This window comes from Dermochelys coriacea, chromosome 1 (assembly GCF_009764565.3).
Source record: "Dermochelys coriacea isolate rDerCor1 chromosome 1, rDerCor1.pri.v4, whole genome shotgun sequence".
In the NCBI taxonomy this organism is placed as follows: domain Eukaryota; kingdom Metazoa; phylum Chordata; order Testudines; family Dermochelyidae; genus Dermochelys; species Dermochelys coriacea.
Genome location: NC_050068.2, coordinates 13,597,635 through 13,611,178, shown reverse-complemented (window position 1 = coordinate 13,611,178; position 13,544 = coordinate 13,597,635).

Below are 13,544 nucleotides of genomic sequence, written 5' to 3'. Positions count from 1 at the left end.
GCCTCAGAAACAACTCTGACATCATAATCAAAAAGGCTGACAAAGGTTTCTTTTCTGAAACCTGCTCACAGAAAGGAGACTTCCCCAGAGTCCTGCCTGGCTTCGTAGGGAGCAGTTCCAGAGCATCGCCCGGGGACTCCGTGACACCCAGTTTACCAAAAAAGTCTGGTGCGACCCCCCTAGGGGTGGCGACGCGAGGTGTCAGGCAGCAGGGCTTGGGGAGGGTCAGCCCCAACCCCAGTTAGAATGGAGCTTGGGGGAGTTAGGGGGCAGCACCAGCCACTGGCAGCAGTGTGGGGAGGGTATCAGCCCCAGCTCCTGGCAGTGGTGCGGGGAGCTGGGGTGAGGGAGGGGTCAGCCCCTGTCCTGGCAGTGCGGCATGGGAGCTGTGGGGGAGGGGTCAGCCCCAGTGGTGGATTTAGAGTTAGTGGGGCCCTGTGCTCAGCTTCATTTTTGGGTCCCTTCCTTGGGACCCAGCCAAGAAAAAGAACATTCTCTGATCTCCCCCCGCCACCGTTTTTCATTCTTTTTTCCTTCATCCTCCTCCTATAAGTAATAGCAAGTACATGAAAATAAAGTGAGGTACCTTGATCTTGTACTCCAGCTTATTTTTCCACAGACCACTTAAAAATTGCTGGGGGTCTCGGCGGACCACTTAATGACCTTTGCAAATATTGTTTGTACTGTTAGCTAATGATTGTAAAGTGCTTGGGATAAGAGTGCTTTATAAAAAAAGTGTAAAAGATGTTGGGGTGCGGGGTCTGGCGAGGACTTAGGGTGCAGGAGGGTGCTCAGGGCTGGGGGTGCAGGGTCTGGGAGGGAGTTAGGGTGCAGGAGGAGGCTGGAGGTTGGGGTGCGGGGTCTGGCCAGGACTTAGGTTGTGGGAGGGTGCTCAAGGGTGGGGGTGTAGAGTCTGGCCAGGACTTAGGGTGCAGGATGGGGCTCAGGGTTGGTGCAGAAGGTTGGGGTGTTGAGTGCTTACCTGGAGCAGCTCCCATTTGGTGCGAGGGGTGCAGGTGTGGATGTGGGAGGGTGGAGGAGTCATGGAGGGCAGGGGCATGTGCGGGGACCAGGGGTTGGAGGAGTCAGGGAGGGCAGGGGGCTGGGTGTGTGTGAGAGGGGTGCAGGAGTCAGGGCTGGGAGTGTGTGAGCAGGGTGCAGGAGTCAGGGAGGTCAGGTGGCTGGGAGTGTATGATGGGGGTGCAGGAATCAGGGCTTTGTGTATGTGTGAGAGGGGTGCAGGAGTCGGGGAGGGCAGGGGACTGGGGGGTGAGGGGGTGCAAGAGTCAGGGCTGGGGGTGCAGGGTCTGGGAGGGAGTTAGGGTGCAGGAGTGGGCTGGGGGGTTGGGGTGCAGGGTCTGGCCAGGAGTTAGGATGTAGCAGGGGGCTCAGATTTGGGGCAGAAGGTTGGGTTGTGGAGCGCTTACCTGGGGGCAGCTCCTGTTTGGTTCGAGGGGTGCAGGTGGGAATGTGTGTGGGGGGGTGCTGGAGCTCCCATTTGGTGCGAGGGGTGGGGATGTGGGGGGTGCAGGAGTCAGGGCATGGGGTGTTGGGGGGCTGGGTATGTGGGGGCAGTGAAGGAGTCAGAGCATGGGGTCGTCGGGGTGTGTGAGGGGGATGCAGGAGTCAGGGCAGGGGGCTGGGGTGTGGGCTGGGGTCGTGAGGGTGCTCCCAGCCCCCTGCCCTGAGCGGCTCACGGCAGGTTGCTGGAGGGGGTATGTGTAGGGGAGTGCAGGGGCCCCATCTCTGCTCTGTCCTGCCCCAATTCCACCCCCTTCCCCAAGGCCCCGCCCCCACCTCTTCTCTGCCTCCCCCTCCCTCCCGCCAGCCAACAGCTGTTCGGCAGCAGGGGAAGCACTGGGAGGGGCGGGAATGTGGCGCACTTGGGGTAAGAGACAGGTGAGAGGGGAGCCTGGCTGCCGGTGGGTGCGGGCGGAGCCTGCCCTGCAGCGGGAGCCCCAGGAGCAGGCAGGACCAAGCTTCTGCCACTGCAGGAGAGAGCGGTGGGCGGGGGCGGAGAAGAGCTGGCGGGGCCTTGATGCAGCCCAAGCAGAGCGGGCTGGGCCGGGGCCCCTTTGGAGCCTAGGCCCGGTGCCATGGCACCACCCGGTACTGGTTATGGCCTCTAGCATTTGAGCCAATTTGTAAAACTAATATTAAATTATAAATACCTCATTACTGACAAAAAGTGTTGCATATACCCACTAAAGATTTTCAATAAAAGGTGGATTTATAATACAGCTTTGGGACTATGAAATAAAATAAATGCATATCAATGTTATGACATAGTGCAAGTTTGAGTTCCATCGATGCATAAGGCTTCTATTTATGATTGTACAAGGGTGGAAGTACATAATGAGCTAGGTAGAGAGATTAAAAGAATTAAATAATATTTTCACTTAAAACAGTATAATTAAATACAACTTACATTAATATGACATTAAATGACATTTGTTAGAATTTTAAATACAAAAACATTTAGATATCCACAAATTATGATTTTCATAGTAACCTTAATCCACATTGCACGTATGGGGAAAAATCCTACTGATGCTAGCTGGTCAAAACTTTTATTGACTACACTACATACTGGGTCTGAGGGCTTGCCTTCACTATCGGGGTAAGTTGACCTAAATTATACTGCTACATGAATAACGTTCTCAACTCTGGTCCACTGCTTGTTCAGGGAAAGCCCCTGGCAGGCCGGACCGGTTTGTTTACCTGCCACATCCGCAGGTTCGGCCGATTGCCGCTCCCACTGGCTGTGGTTCGCCACTCCAGGCCAATGGGGGCTGCAGAAACCGGCACGGGCCAAGGGATGTGCTGGCTGCCCTTCCTGCAGCCCCCATTGGCCTGAAGCGGCGAACCGTGGCCAGTGGGAGCTGCGATTGGCGGAACCTGCGGACGCAACAGGTAAACAAACCGGCCCGGCGCGCCAGGGGCTTTCCCTGAACAAGCAGATCAGACCAGAGTTGAGAACCACTGACGTAGCTGGAGTCAACATAGCTTAGGTTGACTTACCCCGGGGTCATCACTGCGCTACGTCGATGGGAGATGCTCTCCAGTTGACTTGCCTTACTCTTCACATACCCGGGTCGACGGGCGAGGACTCTGCCATTGATTTAGCTAGACCCACTAAATCGACCCCTGCTGCATCAAGTGTAGCAGCGACGATCTCCCCATAATGAAGACCAGCCCTGATTCTCCACTATCCTGGACTTTATGTAGTCATTTATACTTGTGCAATGTGAGTGCAAACTGGATATAAAATACTATCATTTTGTATAGGTATCATTTTACACCCAATATGCATTCACTCTGTGCAAGTGTAAATAAATGCACCAGTTGCAAAGCAGTGGAGAATCAAATCCAGTGGTCATTTGGTCATGCATAAAACATGGCTGCTGTTTTTTCCCCCTTAATTTCTTAGCAACATGATGGTTGATTTATAATAGATGATAGCTAGCTAGATGATCCAGAGGACATTCCCTGTCAAACTGCAGCAATTTTAAGAGTGAGTACAGTTTTGTGCATAAACTACAACTCTTCAGCACCCCATTAATTCACTTGTAGGCTCTAGCCTATTAAAATGGAATTTCTTTGCATTTGTTATATTAAGATTTATTACGATTGAAAGTCTTCTGGATAGACTCTAGCAGCATATAGCATCTTTATGCTGAAAGGTGCTATTGGATGCCATCAAATGGGTTTGAGGTGTGGTCTATGCTTAAACATTAGCTTAACCTAGTTGTGTTGCTCAGGCAATGAAAAATTTTGCACCGAGTGCGGTAGTTAGGTTGATCTAACCCATGCTGTAGATGACAGGTTTCAGAGTAGCAGCCGTGTTAGTCTGTATTCGCAAAAAGAAAAGGAGTACTTGTGGCACCTGTGACAGGGCAAGGCCAGATGTCTATAGAAAAGTAGTCTTATTGGGATCCATGAAGTGGGCGGGCGAAGCCCGTTCACTGCTAAAGGATCCCCCCCAGCCTAAAAGGGGGATCCACAGGACCTAGATACCCAAAAAATTCCAGGGGACAACTAATGAAATAACAGGGACAGGAGTGCGGTCAAAGGGTCAAATGAAGGGAACCGGATGGGGACACCGAGCAGAGAACCCCGGACAGCGCCCACTGCTCCTCAAAGGCGTCAAGGGAGTCAGAGGACGCCGCCCAGAGGAACTCTGCCCGGATACGTGAACGGACCGAGGATCGGCCCCACAGTCACAGGAGACTCCATCGGCCAACCTCCTCCCTCTGGTTTTGTAGATGGCCATTTTAGCAAGGGCCAGGAGGAGGTTGACCAGGAGATCCTGTGACTTTGTGGGGCCACGGATAGGGAGTGCATAAATGAAAAGGTGAGGGGAGAAGTGCAACCAAAAACGTAATAAAATATTGGTGAGGAGCCGGAATAGGGGCTGCAGCCTGGCACACTCCAAGTATACATGTGCCAGGGTATCCCTCATGCCGCAAAAGGGGCAGGTGTCTGGGATTGAAGTGAACCGCGCCAAGTACACGCCCGTGCTCACGGCTCCGTGAAGGAGCCGCCAACTGACATCCCCGGCGGGCCTTGGGACTAAGGTGGAATATAGGCTGGCCCACCGGGGCTCCTCACCCTCCAAAGGTGGCAGGAGGTCCTGCCATTTTGTATCGGGGCAGGACACAAGGGTGAGGGCGTGAAGGGTGTGGAGCACGAGCGTGTATAGATGTTTTCTTGGCGCAGTTTGAAAGCAGACCGGCTGCATCTCATGCAGCCGGCTTCTAGTGAAGGGGTCGGTTGGGTCCATGGGGAAGGGGTCCAATTAAAAGTTCCGGCGGGCCTGGGGTAGCGGGTGGGCAGGGCGTGCCCTCATGCAGGACCTGGTCGAGATGAACCCGAGCAGCGGGCGGCAGAGCGGCCTTCACCTCCTGAAGTATGCGCCGGGGAGTACAAGGTCTGGAAAGCCCCATGCGCTGAGCGAGCGTCAGGGGATCCAGCCAGTCTCCCCGGTCATAGTCCAGGAGGTCTCCGACTCTTGTGACCTCTGCCAGGATCAACCTCTGGCGCACCGAGCAGGACTCCGCCACCTGCACACGGAGCTGGGGGTTGTGTAGCAGGGGCTCCGCGAGGAGATCTGCCCCCTCGGTGGCCGCCACGGACCTGGTCATTGAAAAGAGTTTCCAGGTCTGGAGGAGGTCCTGGTAGAAGACCGGCAGCCCGGAGAGGTCTCGCGGAAGACCTCTCGGATGGAGATAAAGGAGCTGCCGGTCGTATCGGAGCCCTCGGAAGCGGCGCAGGAAGGCGTGCGCCAGTATGCTCCACGCCAGACTACCTGCACCATAAAGGAGCCTCTGCAGGGTCTGGAGGCGGAAGAAATGGACCTGAGTAAGCAGACATTTTAGGCCCTGCCCTCCCTCCTCCAGGGGTAGATGGAGAACCCCTGCAGGGACCCAGTGCAGTCCTGACCAAAAGAACTCCAGAATCGATGTCCGGAGATTGGCCAGGAAACCCGGGGCCAGGACCAGGGTGTTGAGCCGGTACCAGAGCGTGGACAGGACTAGTTGATTAAGCACTAGCGCTCTCCCTCGAAGGGAGACGCACCGGAGTAGTCCTGTCCATTTCTGGAGCCGCTCTATCACCCTGCCCTCTAAATTCTGCCAGTTCTCCGGCGGAGAGGGATGCGTGGCAGAAAGGTAAACGCCGAGATAGAGCAGCGGACCCGTGCTACACCGGATGGCCTGAAGCGCGGGTGGGAGGGAGCTCGCCTGCCGCCAGTCCCCTACCACCAAGCCAGAGCTCTTGACCCAGTTGACCTTCGTGGAGGAGGCTGCCGAATAGATGGCCTGGCAAGCCTCCACCCGCACCAAATCGCCCGGGTCCTGGACCACAAGGAGCACGTCATCAGCGTACACGACAGGACCAGCCGCAGCTCCGGCTCCCACAGCACCAACCCTGTCAACCTCCTTCGGAGGAGACAGAGGAAGGGCTCGATCGCCAGAACGTACAGCTGGCCCGAGAGGGGGCACCCCTGCCGTACTCCTCGCCCGAAGCTGACCGCTTCGGTCAGGGTCCAGTTGAGCCTGACCAAACACTCTACGGAGGCGTACAGCACCCGGAGAAAACTCACAAACTTGGGTCAGAAGCCAAACGCTTGCAGAGTGTTCAGGAGATACCCGGGATCCACCCTGTCGAACGCCTTCTCCTGATCTAAGGACAGGAGGGCGAACGACAGACCATCCCTACACCCAAGTTCCAACAGGTCCCGGACCAGATATAGGTTGTCGAAGATGCTGCGGCCCGGGACAGTGTAGGTCTGGTCTGGGTGGACCACGTCCGCCATCACAGACCCTAGCCGCAGCGAGATGGCTTTGGCCACGACTTTGTAGTCCGTGCTGAGGAGCGAGACGGGACGCCAATTTCGTAAATCGCGGAGGTCCCCCTTCTTCGGCAATAAGGCGAGCACGGCTCGCCTGCACAAAAGAGGGAGGACCCCGCTCTGCAAAGACTCGGCCCAGACGGTGACTAGGTCTGGGCCCAGGACGTCCCAGAACACGCGGTAAAACTTCACGGTCAGCCCGTCTATGCCCGGAGATTTATTGGTGGGCATGCGACGGAGGGCTTCCGAGAACTCGGCCAGAGTGAGAGGCAGCTCTAGCTGGTCTCAGTCGTCCACGCTGACCGTCAGGAGCTCCTCCCACAGCACTCTGCAAGCATTAGGATCGGTCGGATCCGGGGAGAAAAGGCTTGAGTAGAAGGCTCTCGCCCTCCCGCATATCTCCACCGGATCCGTGAGGGGGGTGCCATCTTCTGCCAGTAGGCAGATGACATGTTTTTCTCCAGGGCGTAGAAGAAGCGGGAGCCGCGATCCATCTCCCAAAGGAGACGGATGCGGGATCGAACAAAGGCACCCTGGGCCCGATGGTCCTCGAGGGTCCGGAGCTCCTCCCGCTTCTCACGGCACGCTCTGCAGAGGGGTGGATCCTCGGGGCTGGTGGCCAGACGCCTCTCCAGCTCTAAGAGCTCCCGTTCCAACTGCTCTATCGCCGCATCCCTCCGTCGGCTGGCGCCCTGGGTGCAGTCACGGCAGAAGAGCCGGGTGCGCACCTTCCCTTCGCCAGGCCAGCCAGAAGGGAAGGAAGGACGCCACGAAGCCCACATCCTCCAGCAAGCTGTTGTTAAATGCCAATAGGCCGGCCCCGGCCTCTCCGCGCAGAGGGAGGCTGTCACGGTGGCTATATGATGGTCAGAAAATGGAGCCGGCCGGATGCTGGAGGAGTGGGCTCGTGAAAGATGAAAGCGTGATAAATAAATGCGGTCCAACAAGGAGTGGCGCGACCGATGGGCCTCCACCCGGACAAAGGTGAACGTGGAAGTGTCATCCAGGTGGTGGTCGTGCCAGACGTCCACCAGGGAGTGGTGTTCAACTATCTCCTGGAGGACGGCGACGGCGGCCGGGCTCTGCTCGGTCCCCGAGCGGTCCCGCTCCTCGAGGGCGATGTTAAAGTCCCCTACCAGGACCAGGCACTCATGAGGATTCAAGGTGCCGAGGAAGGCGGACGTCTGCTGATAGAATTGCAGCCGCTCCGGGCTCGCTGCTGGGGCATAGATGTTGACGAGGTTGACTACGAGCCCCTCCATGTGGACCCGGAGGTACAGCAGGCGGCCCGGCACAGCCTCGGCGACCCCCAGCACCTCGGGCCGTAGGTCAGGGAAGAACAGGGTCGCCACTCCAGCCGTACGAACTGTGAGGTGGCTAAAGTAGATCCTGTCCCCCCAATCCAGCCGCCAGCTGTCTTCGGCGGTCGGATCCGTATGGGTCTCCTGCAGGAAAACCACGGAGTACCTCCCCTCCCGAAGGAAGGAGAGCACCTGGGACCTGCGGAGACCCATCCTACAGCCGCGGGTGTTCAATGTTGCGATGGTAAAGGGTGCCATGAGGAGGGCTGGGGGGGATCCTCGCCAGCAGGGACGCTCGCGGCTCCTGATGGGCCGCGCAGCAGTCCGTGACCCACCCCGTAGGTGAGTAAAGAGTCACGGAAGAGGCAGACCCGCTGGTAGGCCGCGGCGCCCTGCCTCCTGGTCCTGTTACCCTCCCCCATGAGGGCCCTTGAGGCCCAGAGGATTTGATTAAAGTCCCCCCATCGCTGGAGGGCAAGCTGTACTTTGTTGCGGGAGCCACGGACGTCTTCTAGGAACTCCCGCAACTCCTCTCGCGGCGCATGGGGGGCTGGGGTTACGGTCTCCTGATTACTCCCCGACGGGGCCCTTGGTACAGCCCCATGGCCCACCGAGACGGGCAGACAGGGTGCGGACCCCCGACGGGGCTCCTGATAAGTTGGCTTAAATGCTGGAGCGATAGGGGGCGGCGGAGGGAAGATAGCAGCCCCGGTAGGTCGGGATGGAGAAACACAAAGGCCGCTCCCTGGGGGACATCTGTTGGCAAGGGGAAGGAGACAGCCCCAGGGGCGGCAATAACATCTCAGGATGTGGACCGGATAGGGACAGGGGCAGGGGCAAGGTTAGAGGTGAGATTTTGGGTGGGGAGAGGGCTCTCAGTGATGCTGGGCGCAGGCTCTATTGTGGATTTGGCAGCCACGGCATCAGGGGGTGGACTTTCTCCTGTAAGGCCCTCTCCCAGGAAGGAGGTCAAATGCTCCTCACCAACGACGGGTGCCCCTGGTGGCTCAGGTCCCGGCCGCGTGGCACTGGCGTCGCCTCAACAGGTTCAGCGGCCCTCAGTGGCGTGCCACCTGCAGCCGGGTTGATGGAGGAGTCCAGGGGCCCTCGGAGGTGGGAGCGGAAGCAACGGTTAGGGGAAGGGAGCATGGGGAAGGGGGGCTGGAGTGAAGTCACCTATATCGAGGCCCGCTGGCGTAGGGTCGTCCTCCCCCTGTGTGACCGGGGTCAGACCCAGGGCCTCGATCTCCTCGTATATTGATGGGAGATCAGTTTCCGCCACCCCGGGATTCTCCCCGCTGCCACCTGACGCGACTGTTGCTTCGGGGCACACTGGGGTTTCAGATGGTGCCTCGGGGATCTTGGAGGGGAGGGACTCCCGTGGAGGGGAGATACCGCCTTCCAGTGCTGCCACGTCTTCCCCAGCCGGCTCTGGTGGATGGAGCACACCTGTGGGTAGAGCGGAAGGCTCGGCATCGGTGCCCCCCTTCCTGGTCTTCCGGGGGGCCTCCGCATCAGATGGGAGGAGCGGAGCTCGAGCCTTCCGCTTGCCCCACTTCCCCTGGACTAGGGCCCAGCCCTCCATGGCATCATCTGGGGGCTGGCTAGCAGGGGTTGTGTCAGGGGGCAGAAGCGATGGCTCAGGGACTCGAGGGGGTAACGGTGGGGCAGCACAAGGGAGGGAAGATTCCCCTTGGGACGGGCCCTCTCCCATGCCCGGCAGTGTCCCTGCCGCACCCTCCTCCACAGGCCCCGCCAGATTGCAAGCAGTGGGGGCGGGGCTCTCCTGCTCATCTGGGCATAGTTGGGGAGGTGCCCCTTGGGCCTGAGCGGGAGCAATGGTGGACTGGGAAGGAGGAGGGGTGGTTTCAGGTGCCGGGCAGCCAGGGGTGCCGGTGATGACGGGGCCGGTGCCCTGCCGGGGCTCGGGGGTCCCAGATGCCCCTCCTTGCCGGGCCAGCAGGCAGTCCCTCTGGACGTGCCCCATTGCCCGGCAGAGGTAGCACCGGGCCTCCCCCGTGGAGTAATGCACCCGGTAACGGGCCCCCTGGTAGGGGACTAGGAATGACCCCTCCAGCGCCTCTCCGTCACGCGCCGCTGGCGGCAGTTGAAGCTGCACTTGCCGGCGGAAGGAGAGGACGTGACGGAGGGCGGGGTCTTTGCAGCCCAACGGGAGAGGGCTGATGACAGAGATGGGCTTCCCCAAGGCAGAAAGGGCGGGTAACAGGGCGGCATTGGGCAGAAAGGGAGGGACAGAGGTCAGGACCAGGCGGACGCCCAGGTCCTCTAGCGGCTCTAAGGGGACAAAAACGCCCCCCACCGCCAGGCCCTTCTCCACCGCCTTCTGGGCGGCGGCCTCCGATGTTAAGAAGACGACCTTACCATACATTTTGGAGGCCGCCACAATGGCCGTGGGCCCCACCACCCTCGCCAACGCCCGCACATAGGTCTCCACGTGGGGTGAGGCGGGCACCCGGAGGCAACAAACGCCATGCTTCCTTGTCATGGTGGGAAAGGGGCCCCGGCCACTATAGATGGTAGCGGAGGCGGTGGGCAGGAGAGATGACGTAGCGGCAGGCGGGGGGGCTGCCGCCACCTGGGCGTACGCTCTGGGGGCTGGGGGAGGGACACCCGCAGAGCTGGTGGAGGGAACAGCGGGGAGGGGCGCCCCAGCCCAAGATGGGGCCGGGGCATTGGGGGCAGCCCCTGCCATGGAGGGCCTGGTCTTTTTAGCGGGGCCCTTCCCCTTCTTCTTCCCCTGGCCCTTCCCGCCGGGTGAGGGGACTCCCCCCGAATCTGAGGGGGTGAGAGACGTGGCAGCAGTGGAGGTCACCCTGGTGCCCGTTGCTGCTGGTGCCCCAGCAGGGGCGATGGCAGATGGTTCGGCAGCGGAGGTAGAGGCTTGGGGGGGGGGGTGACAGAGGGGCAGGTGGGGGAGGGGTAGCTGGGGCTGCTGGAGGAGCCCCACCTGTCTCATCCCCCTTCATCATGAGCAGGGAGGGAAGGAGAGACACCAGAAGGAGGAGGGGAGAGGGGAAGCAGGTCGACCACTCCTCCCCGCTAGGCTGCAGGCAGGGGAGGAGGGCGCCAAAAGGGGTGGGCTGGACGGGGGGCAATCAGGGGTTAGGGGTCAATCACCGACACAAGGTGGAATTCCGGCTCCTCTTGGTGCACTAGGGTAGGGGGGATACAACAACATTCGGGGTGCAGTGAAAGGGGTTGAAACTAAAATGGGGAGTTGTACAAGCGCATGGGAGGGGGCATGGGCACACGGAGCAAGGGGCTAAGCGGTCTGGAGGTAGAACAGGGAAACCAAGGGGCTAGCTTCAAAGGCTGGGGCGGGGCAAACAAACAAAGGCTGCAAAAGGAAATGGGCGGGGCAGGCAAACAAACTGAAGCTAGTAAGGGGGGCTGGGGCAAAAGAGGGGGCAAAGCTACAAGTGGCAAATGGGGCAGGTAGTAAAGGGCAAAGCTGGGGAGTAGAAAGTCCGGGGGGGGGGGCACATGTGGCCACGTGCACTTGCACAAGTCTTTTTTAAGCTGGCTGCTGCTTCTGGCCCAAAGGGTGGAAATAGGGCGTGGTAAGTCAAGCAAGCAGCTGAGTCCAGAGGCAGGAGCTGAGGCAGATGGTATACAGCCAGTGAGGGTGGTGGAGGGGGCAGCAGTGGTGGTAATAGTGGTGGGGGTTCGGGGAGACACACAGATGGATCAGGGGGCAGCTCCACGCCACACCCCCTGTGCCCCTACAAACACAGTCAAGACCCCCACCACAAGAGCACAGTTTGAAAGTTACTCAGTCTTAGGGCCCCCTCCACGGTGGTCTGCAAAGTCTCTAGGTGCTCCCCACTGGTAGATGGTCCTCTTCTTCTCCTCCTTGGGCTTCAGCAGCTCCAGCCAGCAGACTCCACAGCAGCAGCAGCAGCAGCTCCAGGTGGTGGTCCAGGCAGGCAGAAAGGACCCCTCTCAGGTGGTGGTGGAGGTGGTGGTATCCACAACAGCAGTGGCTGGGGTCCCTCACTCCTCCTCTCTGGGGAGTGGGCTAGTAGCAGTTGCGCAGTTGGAGAGGCTGAGTAGTACACACCATATCAGGCACAAGGAAGGAGGCCTGAGGTAAGGGTGAAGTGGAGCTTGAAGAAGTGACGGCTGCTGTGGGGGAAGTAGCCCAGGGAATTGTACATGTCATGTTTCTAAAAGGTCAGCTACCATAGCTGATACTATTAGGGTCCCTGGGCTGGATCCTGGAGTAGAGGGTGGGTCCGGGCTCCTCCGCCCACCTTTGCCCCCTGTTTAATCACTGAGACTGGGAGACAACAGAGACTGTGCAAGGAAGGATAACTTCTTCTCGCCTTCCTTGCTGGCTTATGATGAAAATGGCTCAGTAGACTGTGACCCTTCTCCCTAGAGAGAAGGGTTACATGCAGGATCACGGTGAGCCTCTGAGGCTAGCAAAATCTGCCAGGAAATGCAGGACCCACGGAGGCAACGACAGAGCTTTGTCACACACTTTAGAGACTAACAAATTTATTTGAGCATAAGCTTTCGTGAGCTACAGCTCACTTCATCGGATGCATTCAGTGGAAAAATTTCCATTCATTTCCACTGAATGCATCCGATGAAGTGAGCTGTAGCTCAGGAAAGCTTATGCTCAAATAAATTTGTTACACTGTAGATGGTAGATTGAAGGAAGAATTATTCTGTTGACCTAGCTATCACCTCTCAGAGAGATGGATGAACTACATTGATAGAAAAACCTCTTCCATGGATGTAGGAAGCATTAGCTGCAGCACCATGATTATGTTGCTGTTGTGGCTGTAGTGTAGACACAGCCTGAACCAGACTATCATGGAGTTGTTAAAAATCAATGTGTGTGCCAAGCACTCTCAAAGGGTGTGTTTTTACAGTGATACAATGTGTTGGCTATTCTCATAGTGAAAGTCTCGTGGAGACACAGCTCTACAGTTTTTAACACAAAGTAACTAGGCAAGGTCAAACCGAAATGTGGGGTCTAGTGTTGACCTCTGCTCACTACACTGCAGTAAAACCTGCCTGTGCCTTGGCTCCAGTGGGATTTTATAGCAAAATAGCTAGCAGGTGTCAGTGACCTCTATAAAACCCTACACTTTTTGGCTATGAAGACATAGCTCCAGACTCAATAGAAGGAGCAACTCCACTCGAGATAGTGACAAATAATGGAGGGACTATCAAAGCACAGGGCAAGTCAGAGTGGAGCTGTATGGGCTGAGGGCATTCCCTGATTGCAAACAGAGGGGCTGGGATATTGGTGTTTTGCAGCCTGTGTGCGTGCTTACAGGCAAAAAGCCTGGAGAAGCAGTTGTGAGCAGGATCCTCAGAGGAAGCAGAGAGAGAGCTTCTTGACATTTAGCTTGCTGGTGTGGCAGAATTGAAGAATTCTGAGCAAGGAAACTGCCTATTATTAATGTCTACCATGTTCATGGAAATGGGACTTTGATGTAATCTTATTTACAAAAATGATCACAAAGACCATAACCTGGCTCATATTGTTGTTCCCAACAGAAACAGCTCTGCAACACCCCAAGTATTAGCTGCTTGGGCCAAAGGGCAACACTATATTACACACTTTTCGTGTAAAAAAATATAGTTTATAACTGAAACTCATTCTTATGCCTATCCTACAATAGTATAGACAAGCAAGGCTAGATTTTACATAATACAGTTTTACCTTTCCAAAATACCAAAAACTAGTTTTGTGGGGATTTTTATTATGAGCCTGACTCTGTGAGCTCAACTCCTACTGCAGTCAATGCCTGCAAGATCAGATCATATGTAATTAAGCATCTTATGATATCTGCAAACTGTACCTCTAAAGACAAAATTTACTTCCATTTTCCTAATTTAGCTCCCCAACTTTC